Source organism: Sorex araneus, chromosome 10 (genome assembly GCF_027595985.1).
Source record: "Sorex araneus isolate mSorAra2 chromosome 10, mSorAra2.pri, whole genome shotgun sequence".
Lineage (NCBI taxonomy): Eukaryota > Metazoa > Chordata > Mammalia > Eulipotyphla > Soricidae > Sorex > Sorex araneus.
This window is the reverse complement of record NC_073311.1, coordinates 12142502-12154636: the sequence shown is the minus strand read 5'-3', so window position 1 is coordinate 12154636 and position 12135 is coordinate 12142502. Positions and strand designations below refer to the sequence as shown.

The window sequence follows — 12135 nt, the reverse complement described above, 5'->3', positions numbered from 1 at the left end:
TTTTTTTTTTGGCTTTTCTGGGACAATATCTGGTGGTTCTCAGAGCTTACTCCTGGCTCTGTGCTCAGGAATCACCCATAGCAGGGCTCAAGGGATCACATGGGGCGCTGGGGATTGAACTTGGGTCAGCTGCATGCAAGGTAAGCACCCTATCTGATGCTCCAGCTTCATTCTTTAATTTTTTTTTTTGAGCCGCACTTGGCCAGTGCTCAGATCTCACTCCTGGCTCTGCACTGAGGGATCAATTTTGGTAGGCCTAGGGGACCATATTGGGTGTTGGGGATCAACCTCCAGATTGGCTGCATGCAAGGCAAGTGCCCAACTCACTGTACTATTACTCTGGACTACAATTTTTTTTTTTTAATCAAAAATCAACATTGCTGGGGCTGGAGCAATAGCACAGCAGGTAGGGTGTTTGCCTTGCACACGGCCAACCTGTGTTCGATTCCCAGCATCCCATATGGTCCCCTGAGCACCGCCAGGAGTAATTCCTGAGTGCAAAGCCAGGAGTAACCCCTGCGTATCGCCAGGTGTGATCCCCCCAAAAAAAGCCAAAAAAAAAAAAAAGAATCAAGCATCTTGGTTTCGTTTTCAGTTCTTGAGGAGTGGGGAGTGGGTCTTTGCCCAGTAATGCATGGGGGCTACTCCCAGTTCTGTGTTCGAAGGCCACCCCAGGCAGTGCTTGGGAGACGATGTGTTGTCGGGAATGGAACCAGATCCTTGCATGCAAGGCAAGTGTCATGTGTCATACCCCTGTACTATTTCTCCAGCCCACATCTTGGTTTTCAAATAAGCTTAATTAAAAAAAAAATCAATATTGCCATTAGCATAGAACACCCTATTATGCTTTTATATGACTATTCAGATTTTTCTTTAAATAAATTCTCCTTGCTCTTGCTAAATCATTTATTTGTAGAATATGTTGCTAAATCATATAACATCTATTTCATCACTGTATCACTGTCATCCCATTGTTCATCGATTTACTTGAGAAGGCGCCAATAACAACTCTATTTATCCCAGCCCTGAGACTTTAGCAGCCTCTCCTTACTCGTTTTTCCCAATGACTGGAGGCTCTTTTCAGGGTCAGGGGAATGAGACCTGTTACTTACTGTATTTGGCATATCGAATATGCCACAGGGAGCTTGCCAGGCTCTTCTGTGTGGGCAGGATACTCTTGGTAGCCTGCCAGGCTCTCCGAGAGGCACTTTTATATATATATATATATATATATATATATATATATATATATATATCAAATAAATCTTAAAAGGTTTTGGTATAAGTTTATTCATACTATTAATTTTTTTAGTTTATCTGTAAAAAGGCAGAGAGTCTCTTGCCCGCACACCTGGCTGTCTTCCCCAGGGCCCCTCGGAGGGGATGGGCTCCAGCTTCCTTCCCTGCCCCAAGCAGAGCTCCCAGTGGCCGAAGACCACTGGAACCTAGCCACAGCCATGCTCAAGGCCCCTCTCCACACGTTTGGACAAGCCTCACACATGAAGGTACCGGCAGAGGAACCCAGGTGTGTGTAATCCCATCAACGGCCAACATCCAGAGACTTAAAAGCAAGCTCCTAGAACCTACTTTTCCTTCCAGGAGAAACTCACAAGCTACTGAGAGCTTCCTGCCCACATGGGACAGCCTCGCAAGCATCCCATGGTGTATCTATATGCTAAAGCCAGTAACCAGCTGAATCTCATTCCCCTGGCCTTGAAAGAGCCTCCAGTGTGGCATCGTTGGGAAGGCCGAGAAGAGAGAGGCTTCTAAAATCTCAGGGATAGGACAAATGTAGAGGTTACTGAGACCGCTCGAGCAACTCGACAATCAATGGGATTTCGTGATTTGTGATTTGTGATCTATTAAAAAACAAAGTTTTTGAAAAATCTTTTATCAACTTAGCATTAACTTACAATTTTATGGAATAAAGAGCTAAGCTTTATTCATTTATATGTGTCACTACCTTGACAATAAAGATTTCTTTCATATGTGGGACATAAAGAAATATAGTTAGGGGGGCTAGAGTGATAGCACAGCGGGTAGGGCATTTGCCTTGCATGCGGCCAACCCGGGGTCAATTACCAGCATCCCATATGGTCCCCCGAGCAGTGCCAGGAGTAATTTCTGAGTGCAGAGCCAGGAGTACTCCCAGGTGAGACCCAAAAACTTAAAAAAAAAAAACAGTTAGGGAACAACAAAAGGCCGGGGCATCAGAACTGGAGAGTTAATCTAAAGAACTGAGCTTACATAGTTGGGCAGTCGGGCCGGGAATAGGATGAGGACAAGGGTGGAGGGAAGAGGCACTCGGATGGTGAATGTGGCGCTGGAATGGTATATGCATGACACTACCATTAGCAGTACAGTAAATCATGGTACCTCACGAAAAATGGGCAAGAAAAAGAAGACTTCTTTAAATACATACGCACCCTTTTGCTGACCTTAGTGGTAAAAGACTTAGCTTTTGCCTCAAAAAATGGTACTTCAAAAGACTATTTTAAAATTTTCTCTCCCCAAAGGAATAGGTAAATGAACTCAACCTGCTAGCCTTAGAGTCTACTGGCTTTCTCATGGCACGGACACACAGCAGGGGTGTGCCCCTACCTGGGCACTCTTTCCACATGGGATGCTGCACTTCAGTACAAAAATTAAAGAACAGTCAACACATGACACAAAAAGCTTGTACATCATACCAAAAGAATGAATTTTATTCTACATATGAAGAAAGAACTAAATAGGAAAGCAGTTTAAGGAAACAGGAGGCAGTCCAGATTTTATTTAAAATATATCCATCCACAAGAGAAATTTCAATTGGGGTTTCAGTAAGAGATAGTACCGCCGGTAGGGTGCTTGCTTTGTATGCCAACCGGGGTCCAATCCGCTGAGCCCAGGAGGACTGACCTCTGAGAGCAGAGCCAGAAGTCAGGCCTAAGCACTGCTATGTGTGGCTCCAAAACAACAAACAAAAAGATAATACAGATTTACGCATGTTGTGCCATGGCAGGTCAGAAAAAGTAAGAAAATAAAGGGATAAACAAGGGACAGACTAAAACAGAGAGAGTGAAGAGAGGGATGAACTCTGTGGTCCAGGCTGGAATTTGTCCTGAGAAGGAGAATCTTGTGCTCTGAGGCAGTAAGATGAATCCTCGAGTACTGAGAACATGGAGGAGAGGTAGAGAGGGAGAGAGGGAGTAAGGGAGAGAGGGGAGAAGGAAGAGGAGGGGAGGTGGAGGGGGAAGAGAAGGGAAGAGGGAGAGGGAAGGGGAGGGGGAGAGAGAGGAAGAGGGGGAGGGGAAGGAGGTAGTTTAACTAACCCTGGGCCAGAGAACAAGGAACTTAAAGGCTATTGGCCTGGAAAGGTCTGTGTGATGGATCAGCAGGTTTGGTCCGGGGGGGAAAAAGTACAGAGAAGGCCAACAAAAGAAAGAAAGGAAGCAGAAAGAATGGGAGCCTCAATTGGCTATGGAAAGCTCCGAAGGACACCGAGGCAGCAGAGAAAACTGGCAGCTGTGGTCAGTCTTACCAGACATACAGAGACTCTGCCCAACATGAATTTTCAACCCCTCTCCCACGCCTCCTCCCAGGCCGCCAGCCAGGATACGAGGCACTCTGCATTATGCCCACCACACAGGTATCTGGACACCACAACTGCATCCTGGAGACTAACAGTAAGCATCAGTACACGAGCACGTGTGGAGAAACCACCCAGGTGGTCTCCCGCAGGCTGCCCCGCCACAGCCAGAACTCAGCAGACACACAGGCCACTCCCTCCAGAGCCGAGAAAAGCAGCTGGGGTGCACTCATTAACCTAAGGCAGCTCCTTTTGAGAAAGACAAAAAAATTGTAGCACGTTTGTGGACTATTTTAAATTAACTAACACTGTTTCTGTTTCACTCAAGCTACTAATTATTTCAGAGCAGAAAGTACCAATACATTTGAAGACAGATTTTACTCAAGAAAACATTAGAATTCCTAGTTTTTTTAAAAAAAAACAATTTTTAGGTTTCATATTTTCTTTTCAAAGTAAACTTCTTCTTACCGAGATCTGGCCATTAATAATCTTAGCCTTTGCTGCAGCACCAGGAGTCTATTCATACTTCAAAACACCATGCTTTCTTTGCTGACAATCTGTAACCAAAAAAAAGTCGAGAGTTTCTTATTTCTTTTAAAAGAGTAACTTTGAGACTTCTGGTGTCAGTACTAGCTCAGTTCATCTATATATGAAGTCTTAAAAATGAATTTAAATTACTAATATATAAGTACTAATTAAAAATGAATATGGTATGTACAAATTTATATTAACAGAGTCTTTTCAATCATAAAGCAAAATGCAATGCAGTTCTATGATGTTCAGACAGCACGGTCTGTAAAAGCTGCTGAGGCTGGCTTTTCCACTCCAGGAAAAGGAAGGCACTGGACAACTTCATACTCTACCCTCAGTCACAACATGGGGTTGAGCCAAACACCTGCTAGATGCCATTCCACACTTAAATGCACCCCCAGGTTAGCCAGTAACAGACAAATTATCCACCTCATCACTTTTCTTAAATCTGCATCACTCCTCCCCAAAAGTTGACATTTTCTTGTGGTGGGAGCAGGGAACACCCATTGGTGCTCGGTGGCTAATTCCCACTTTTGCTTGAACACAAGGCCTTGACTTCTGTATTACCTCTCCAGCCCAATGAAGTCATTCTTTGGGATCCACCCTTCAATTTTAATTATTTTGCCTGTTTCTCAGGCTCAATGATTTCCACTGATCTCTCTTTAAGTTTAATGACTCTTTGCTCTGACTGCTCATATCTACCTTTAATTCTTTTATTCATTTATTCTGGTATTTGGCTTTGGGGACATATTTGGCAGTGGTCAGGGCTTAGCACTGGCTCTGTGCTCAGGAATCAGTCCTGCCAGGCCTGGGGACCATATGGAGTGGCAGGTATTAAACCTGTTTGTCTGCGTACAAGGTAAGAACCTCTCACTGTAGGGGCTGGAGCAATAGCACAGTGGGCAGGGAGTTTGCTTTGCATGTGGCCAACCCAGGTTCGATTCCCAGTATCCCTTATGGTCCCCTGAGCACCACCAGGAGCAATTCCTGAGTGCATGAGCCAGGAGTAACCCCTATGCATCTCCAGATGTGACTTAAAAAGGAAAAAAAAAAAAAAAGAACCTCTCACTGTACTATTGCTCCAGCCCCCTCTTCTTTCAGTTACTGTATTTTTGTTTGACTTTGTTTTCTTTCCTTTGGCTTTGTTTTTGTTTCACACCTGATGGTGCTTCAGGATTACTAAATTGTCTGTACTCAGGGGTTGTTCCCTCTGGAGCTGTGCACCATGAGGTACCAGGCCGATCCCTTATAAAGCATGTACTCAGTTACCTGAACTATCTTTCTGGCACGTATTTGGTTTCTTTTCAGATTTTTTGCTTTCATACTTCCATTTTCCTTGTATATTGGTTTTGGTTTAGTTATTTGTTGTTTTAAAACTTTATCCATGTTTCCTTTTAGTTCTTTGAGCACCTTTAAGGCCTTTCTTTTTTTGGCTAATCCAAAAATATATTTCCACCTCCTTGTGCATAGCGACACTATGCACAAAACTGATAGCACTGAAACTGACTCAACCTAGATACCTAGAGGGCTGGTGGATAAAAAGCTGTGACATAGATTCAATGGAATACTACTCTATCGTTATGAAAGTATAAAATGGGGTTGAGGATTCTGCATGATAGTAGAACACCTGCCCTGTGTGTGTGTGAGGCCCCAGACTCAAACTCCAGCACCTACCCATCCCCCCATTAAAAAAAATCAGTAACAAATGAAAACATAAGGCAAAGATTTAGGACAAAATGAATGAAACACCTGGTGACTATGTTAAGTGGGAAGTAAAGTAAAAGGTGGGTTGAAGAGATGTACAGCAGGTAGGACACTGCCTGGCACCCTATATGGTCCCCTGTGCCCCACCAGGAGTGATACCCAAACACAATCAAGTGTGGCCCAGAAAGAAAGGGCGGGTGGGGGGTAGAGCAGCACTAGAGCAGATGGGCTTTTTGCTTTGCACACTGTCAACCTGGGTCTGATCCCACACCTCAGATGGTCTCCTAAGGCTGCGGGAGAGATGCCTGAGCACAGAGCCAGAAGTAAGCCTGGAGCACCGCTAGGTGTGGCCCCAAAGCCAAAAGAGAAAGGCATAGCTGAGGAAGACAGCTCCGGGGCCTGGCTGATGCCCAGCACTGCCTGGCCACCCTGGCACAGCTTGGTGCAGCCCTGGGTGCCGCTGGCACCACTAGGGAGCCACCCCCACCAAAAAAAAAAAAAAACCAAGACAATTACTGCATTTTTTTTCTTAAGTGGAATATAAATCATAAAAGCAAATGAACTTCCAAAAATAATACTGTTAAATCCTAAGCTCAGTGAAACTTTGGGGATTACCAGAGGAAAGGGGTGGTAGGAACTGGCAGAGGGCCTTTTGGTGGTGAGGTGGTATTGGAACTTTGGCAGTGGACACAATGAATTCCATATACATTTAGAGGTGTAACAAATACTCCTAAGGTTCTATAACATTGTGAACTAATAATCATTAAAAAAGGGGATGGTCATTTTAAAAGCTTTGTCAAATCTATCTGCATTCATGTCTTGTCCAGGGCATTTCTTTTGGCTTGTATTTTTTCCTTTAAATGGTCAATACTTTTGTATTTCTTTGTATATCTTGTCTTTTGTTGTTGCTGATGTTAAAAATTGGATATTGGAGGGACCAGAGCAATAGTACAGCGGGTAGGGTCTTTGCCTTGCATGTGGACAACCCAGGTTTGATCCATGGCATCCCTGAGCACAGCCAGGAGTGACTCCTGAGCCCTGGTCATATGGCCAGGTATCACCCAAAGATAAACAAACACGATATTTATTTATTTATTTTTATTTTTGGGTCACACCTGGTAATGCACAGGGATTACTCCTGGCTCTGCACTCAGGAATTACTCTGTCGGTGCTCAGGGGACCATATGGGATGCTGGAAATCGAACACAATTTTTAAGATGTAAATGCATAAAATTAAATTTAAAGCATAGTTTTAATCATTTTAATAATGATGTTAATCATTTAATAATGATTAAAATAGCTAATATATTAATGAATCTACATTAACTCTAGGAATGAGAATCCCCCCTTTCCCTCAGGATTTGCTACTTTATTATCATTCTGTATCACTGTAGCACTGTCATTCCTTTGCTCATTGACTTGCTCGAGCGGGCACCAGTAACGTCTCCATTGTGAGACTTGTTACTGCTTTTGGCATATTGAATATGCCACGGGTAGCTTGCCAGGCTCTGCCGTGCAGGCGGGATACTCTCGGTAGCTTGTCGGGCTCTCTGAGAGGGATGGAGGAATTGAACATGGGTCGGCCGCATGCAAGGCAAACGCCCTACCCACTCCACCCCTTATTATCATTATTACTATTATTTGGAAGATTTTGAGGCTACACCAAGCAGTATTTGAGGGTTGCTTTTGGCAGTGCTTGGGGGATCAAGAAGTCCCTAGAACTGAATCAAGGTCAGTTATATGCAAGACAAGTGCCCCAGTCCTTTTACTCTTTCCCCAGCCCAGCTATTTTTTTTTTTAATTCTTTTAAACCCTCTGTACAAAAAGGTAAGCCTGAGGGATAAACATTTTATATGCTTTCTTTTGTCTTTTATGCCTTTCCCTGGCTATCTATGGTTACTTTCTAATTCTGTAAGTTCACACAATTTTTAAAAAAATACTATTGTCTTTCTTGTTTGTTCCTCCAAAGGGGAAAACAACAGTAATAATGGGGCAAAAGAGGGGCCAGATAATTCCATTAATTCCACCTCTGAGAAATCCCTTTAATTGCAGGGGGTTGCAACAATGGGGAAGGTACAACACTGACCCGCCTGCTTCTGGTCTGTGTCTCCGTGACTAGGACCAGCAGTCACTGGTCTGAAATGATGTTCCTGATAATCTGAAGAAAAGGTTCATCCGGACTTCCCTCTCTCCCAACTGCATATAGAAGGGGAATGGGTATCTAATACTATGCAAAAAGCTAAAATTAGCTAAAATTAGCCATGTATTCTCTTGGTTGTTGCAAGACTTCAATTTGTGAAATACATAAAATATTATTAGAGCAACTGGTTGTGCTTGTTTGTTTGTTTGTTTGTTTTCTGGTAGGGGAAAGGACAGATTCCTTTTGCTTCCGACTTTAGCAACTTCTCAGAATCCTCCCCAGACCTTATTTAGGAAATAAATATGAATTTGCTGTGGGTTGGTTTTCATTTTTTATTTTTTTCAGTGCTGAGGATCAAATCCAATGCTAGGGATGCATTCAAAATAAGTATGTGAATAAAAAGATAAGTCTACAAGAAAGCACATTCTAGGTTCCAAACAACTGATATAAAACATCCGGGAAAGAACAAACCCAATGGCTGAGTATATTCTGTGCTTTTGCCTCTGGACCATGGAAGCCTTAGTCTCCATGGCTTCTTCACCTCCTTTAATTCCTTCCCACTAGTGGGAGATGCAGAACTCAGAGATGATTGTGAGGCGGTAAGAGGCAAAAGACATCAGACTTTTATAATCATACAAAATTTTATTTTAGGGCCACACCCAGCAATGCTTGGGGGATACTTCAAGGTCTGCACCCAGAGCCTGGGTTATCTCCTGGCAGTGAGTGTTGGCAGTGCCCAGGGAACCAAAAGTAGGCCTATTGCCTGCAAAGCATGCGCTCAGCCAGTGAGCAACCTCTCTGGCCCTGTAAAATGGATTTTTATTAAAAACAATTTTTTTTGTTTCATTTGGGCCACACACAGCAATGCTCAGAGCGTATTCCTGGCTCTACACTCAGGATCACTCCTGGTGGGCTCAGGGGACCATAATCATACGGAATGCCAGGGACTGAATATGGGACAGCTGCATGCAAGGCAAACACCTTCCCTGTTGTACTAAAAATAGCCCTAAAAATAGACTTTTCAATAAATTAGACTTAATTATCATCTATAAAATGATGATATAACTATCATTTATAGTCAAGAAGGGGCTGGATGGGCACAGTGGGTAGGGCGTTTGCCTTGCATGTGGCCAACCCGGGTTCTAATCCCAGCATCCCATATGGTCCCCTGAGCACCGCCAGGGGTAATTCCTGAGTGAAGAGCCAGGAGTAACACCTGTGCATCGCTGGGTGTGACCCAAAAACCAAAAACCAAAAAAAAACCAAAACCCATCTATAGTCAAGAATAATATATACCACATGCAGATGCACTTGAACGGTCTCTATCCATAAATTATCCTAGGAGTTAGATATAATTATTTCTGGGTTCCAAATGAGGAAATCAAGACTTAAGGTAGTTTTCCCAAGATCAATAGATTTTTATAGGAAGAGACAAAATTACATCTAGATCTGACTCCAAAAGCCCTAATTCTTAGTAAATAATATAAGCAAATATCTTAAAATAGTACCTACCATATGGTAAGCACTCAGTAAATGTTTAATATAAAGCATTACTATATGCCTTTGGTACTTAGTCAATCTTCCTCTGTCTGAATTTCCTCATTCAGAAGATTCAGGACACCTATTCATAGCAATTATGAAAACTAAATAAATTCCTGTTATAAAGACATTCAAAAAACTATATAGCATTTAAAAAGATTTAAAAAAATTATTATATTGCCACTACAGGTGAAATTCCATCTCTTATATTACAAAGAAGTTTTTTGCACTGTAACTGTAGAAGCCTAGAGTTTAAGCACCATCCTCATAACAGGAGTCACATTAATAAATTTAGTAAAATTGTCCTAACTTATTCCAATATGATTCTTGCAGAATGACATGCCAGGAGAACACTGAACTCTATTCATGAGTGTGATTATAAATGTGGTGCTTGCACGGTATATTTGTTCTCTCAGTTCACTAGCATGAAGGTGATTTTGGCTTAAACTATAGCGGTTCTGTTCAAATGTAGCTAGGACAGAATACCTAGAGTTAGAAGCACAACAGTAAAACTAAATTTTGAGCACAGCTAAGTGCTGTATGCAACTATAAAAAAGAATCAAAACAATGTCACTTAAAAGTTTTGTTTTTGCGTCAGTGGTCTGACAAGTCGCTTTTAAATTATTGGGTAGGTCTTTTTAATTAATAAGCCTTAATATTCTGTTCACTCCTACCACTGCTAAGAATTTTTTATTATTTCTATTACGCTAAGAAAGAGAACTGGGAGGGTGAGGTAAGGGGATAATAAAAAAGAAAATCTAAGGAAAGGGAACAGTTTGCTTGTCACCTAAGCCAGAGATGTTTTCTCAGAAGGACACCTGCAAAAAGTTTCCTTGTTAGTTGAAAATTTAAATTACCACAAAATTTAAAAGGTACCCAAATATTTGTAAGCATTTACCTACAAGATTATATCTGCATATTCCTAAACATTTTTCTTCTTTTAGATTTTTTATTCTACTAAGAGCAATGTTAGTGAATCACTTTACAAATCATTAACTCTCCATCCATCACAACCTTTTGCCCCTTTATGTTAACTCTCCAAAAAAAAAAAACACAACTTAATTATATTACTTACAAATCACTTTAATAGCTGGTACTTTACTTTCTGGACACTCTTTATGTCTAATCTAGATTTCTTGTATTGCAATTTAAACCAGATTCCTTTCATTTCTGTTTTGTCTGTAAGATATAAATAAAGCCAGGATGATCAAGCAAGATCCAGCACATGCTTATGTACATTTTAATTTTCCTAAATTCACTTTTCTATGCATAAATATAAAGTATTATAAAGTATTTCTATATTTCTTTATTTTTGGACATATTGTTGAATTAAGCTAACAGATTGTTTAGTAGAAGTAATTTTTAAACAGAAGCAATTTGTAAACATTATTGAGAAAAGAATAAAAATGAGCTCATTCATTTCTTCATCCATACACTGAGGCATTCAGCAAGTCTTTACAGAGCACCAACTCTCTTTGAAAGCACTGGAAACAGTGATAATAAATGCATTCCAAAGAACTCACCACTTAGTGAAGGAGACAATCAAGAAAATGAATATAGGAGCTGAAGTGATAGCACAGCGGGTAGGGCGTTTGCCTTGCACGCGGCCAACCCGGGTTTGATTCCCAGCATCCCATATGGTCCCCCGAGCACTGCCAGGAGTATCTGCATTCCTGAGTGCAGAGTCAGGAGTAACCCCTGAGCATCGATGGGTGTGACCCAAAAAAAAAAAAAAAAGAATATAAAGAGAAGTGGAGACCCATGCAATGAAAACACTTAATTCAGGGAAGAATAAAGATGTAATACAGGAAGCTACTGGAAAGGTAGCTCTAAAATCAAGTATGGAGAGAGGTGGGATTTATCCAAGGCAAAGGCAATCCAGACCAAGAAGAGTATATGCAAAAGCACAAAAGCCTCCCAAAACACAGTCTATTCCAGAAGCAGCAAGCAGTAACTTACAGGTAGACAGTACAGAGTGTCTGGGGGAAATTGGAAATTACAATAAGAAAAATGGGGAGGCAAGCCCCTTTAGACTACTCAGGGAAGCTTCTATTTCCCCCTATAATTTTAAAGATGTAACTAGTGACCTACCAAAATACTTTCCCTTATAGAGGCAGAAAATCTACATACAAAGGATGATCTCTAATTTGGGGAGACGGCAGAGAAAGGGGGAAGGGGGCCAAGAGGCCACCCCAGTGGTGCTAAGGAATACTGAGGCGCTCCCAGCAAAGTATATCTGATAACGAAATGCTTCAGTTCAGAGTTGCTGGGGACTGAATGCACAGGGGTCACTCCTGGCTCTACACTCAGGAATTACCCCTGGCACTTCTTAGGGGACCATATGGGATGCTATGATTCAAACCCGGGACGGCAGCGTGCAAGGCAAATGCCCTACCTGCTGTGCTATCACTCCAGCCCCTTAATTCTTATGAATAAAATTAACAACCTTTTATACAGTCTCGGATGCCCTAGACTTGTAAAGTCACAGCACCCGGCTAGAAACAGTTTCCCAGTAATATTCAGACCTAAAGTTGAGTGTCACTGTAGACTAATGAACCTCAGAGTCCCTCTTCTAGACCTGGAAAAACAACAGCCATCTAAATCACTTCATCTTCCAGTGCATTCGATCACATTCCTTACATCAAGCAATTTC

General features: G+C 41.9%; 1 protein-coding gene across 6 annotated transcripts in view; it reads right to left on the bottom strand.

Moving 5' to 3' along the window:
- Positions 1-12135, bottom strand: part of FRS2 (fibroblast growth factor receptor substrate 2) — a 130474-nt gene that overhangs the window by 16616 nt on the left and 101723 nt on the right. For 4 of the 6 annotated variants that reach the window (XM_055118242.1, XM_055118245.1, XM_055118243.1 and 1 more), the window contains 2 exons: positions 10558-10661; positions 4037-4125 (listed from right to left, as the gene is read on the bottom strand). The exons of 1 other annotated variant lie outside the window; for it this stretch is intronic. The gene's annotated coding sequence lies outside the window, so the exon portion shown is untranslated. The remainder of the gene's footprint in view (positions 1-4036; positions 4126-10557; positions 10662-12135) is intronic. One more of the 6 variants, XM_055118247.1, reaches the window with a different exon arrangement.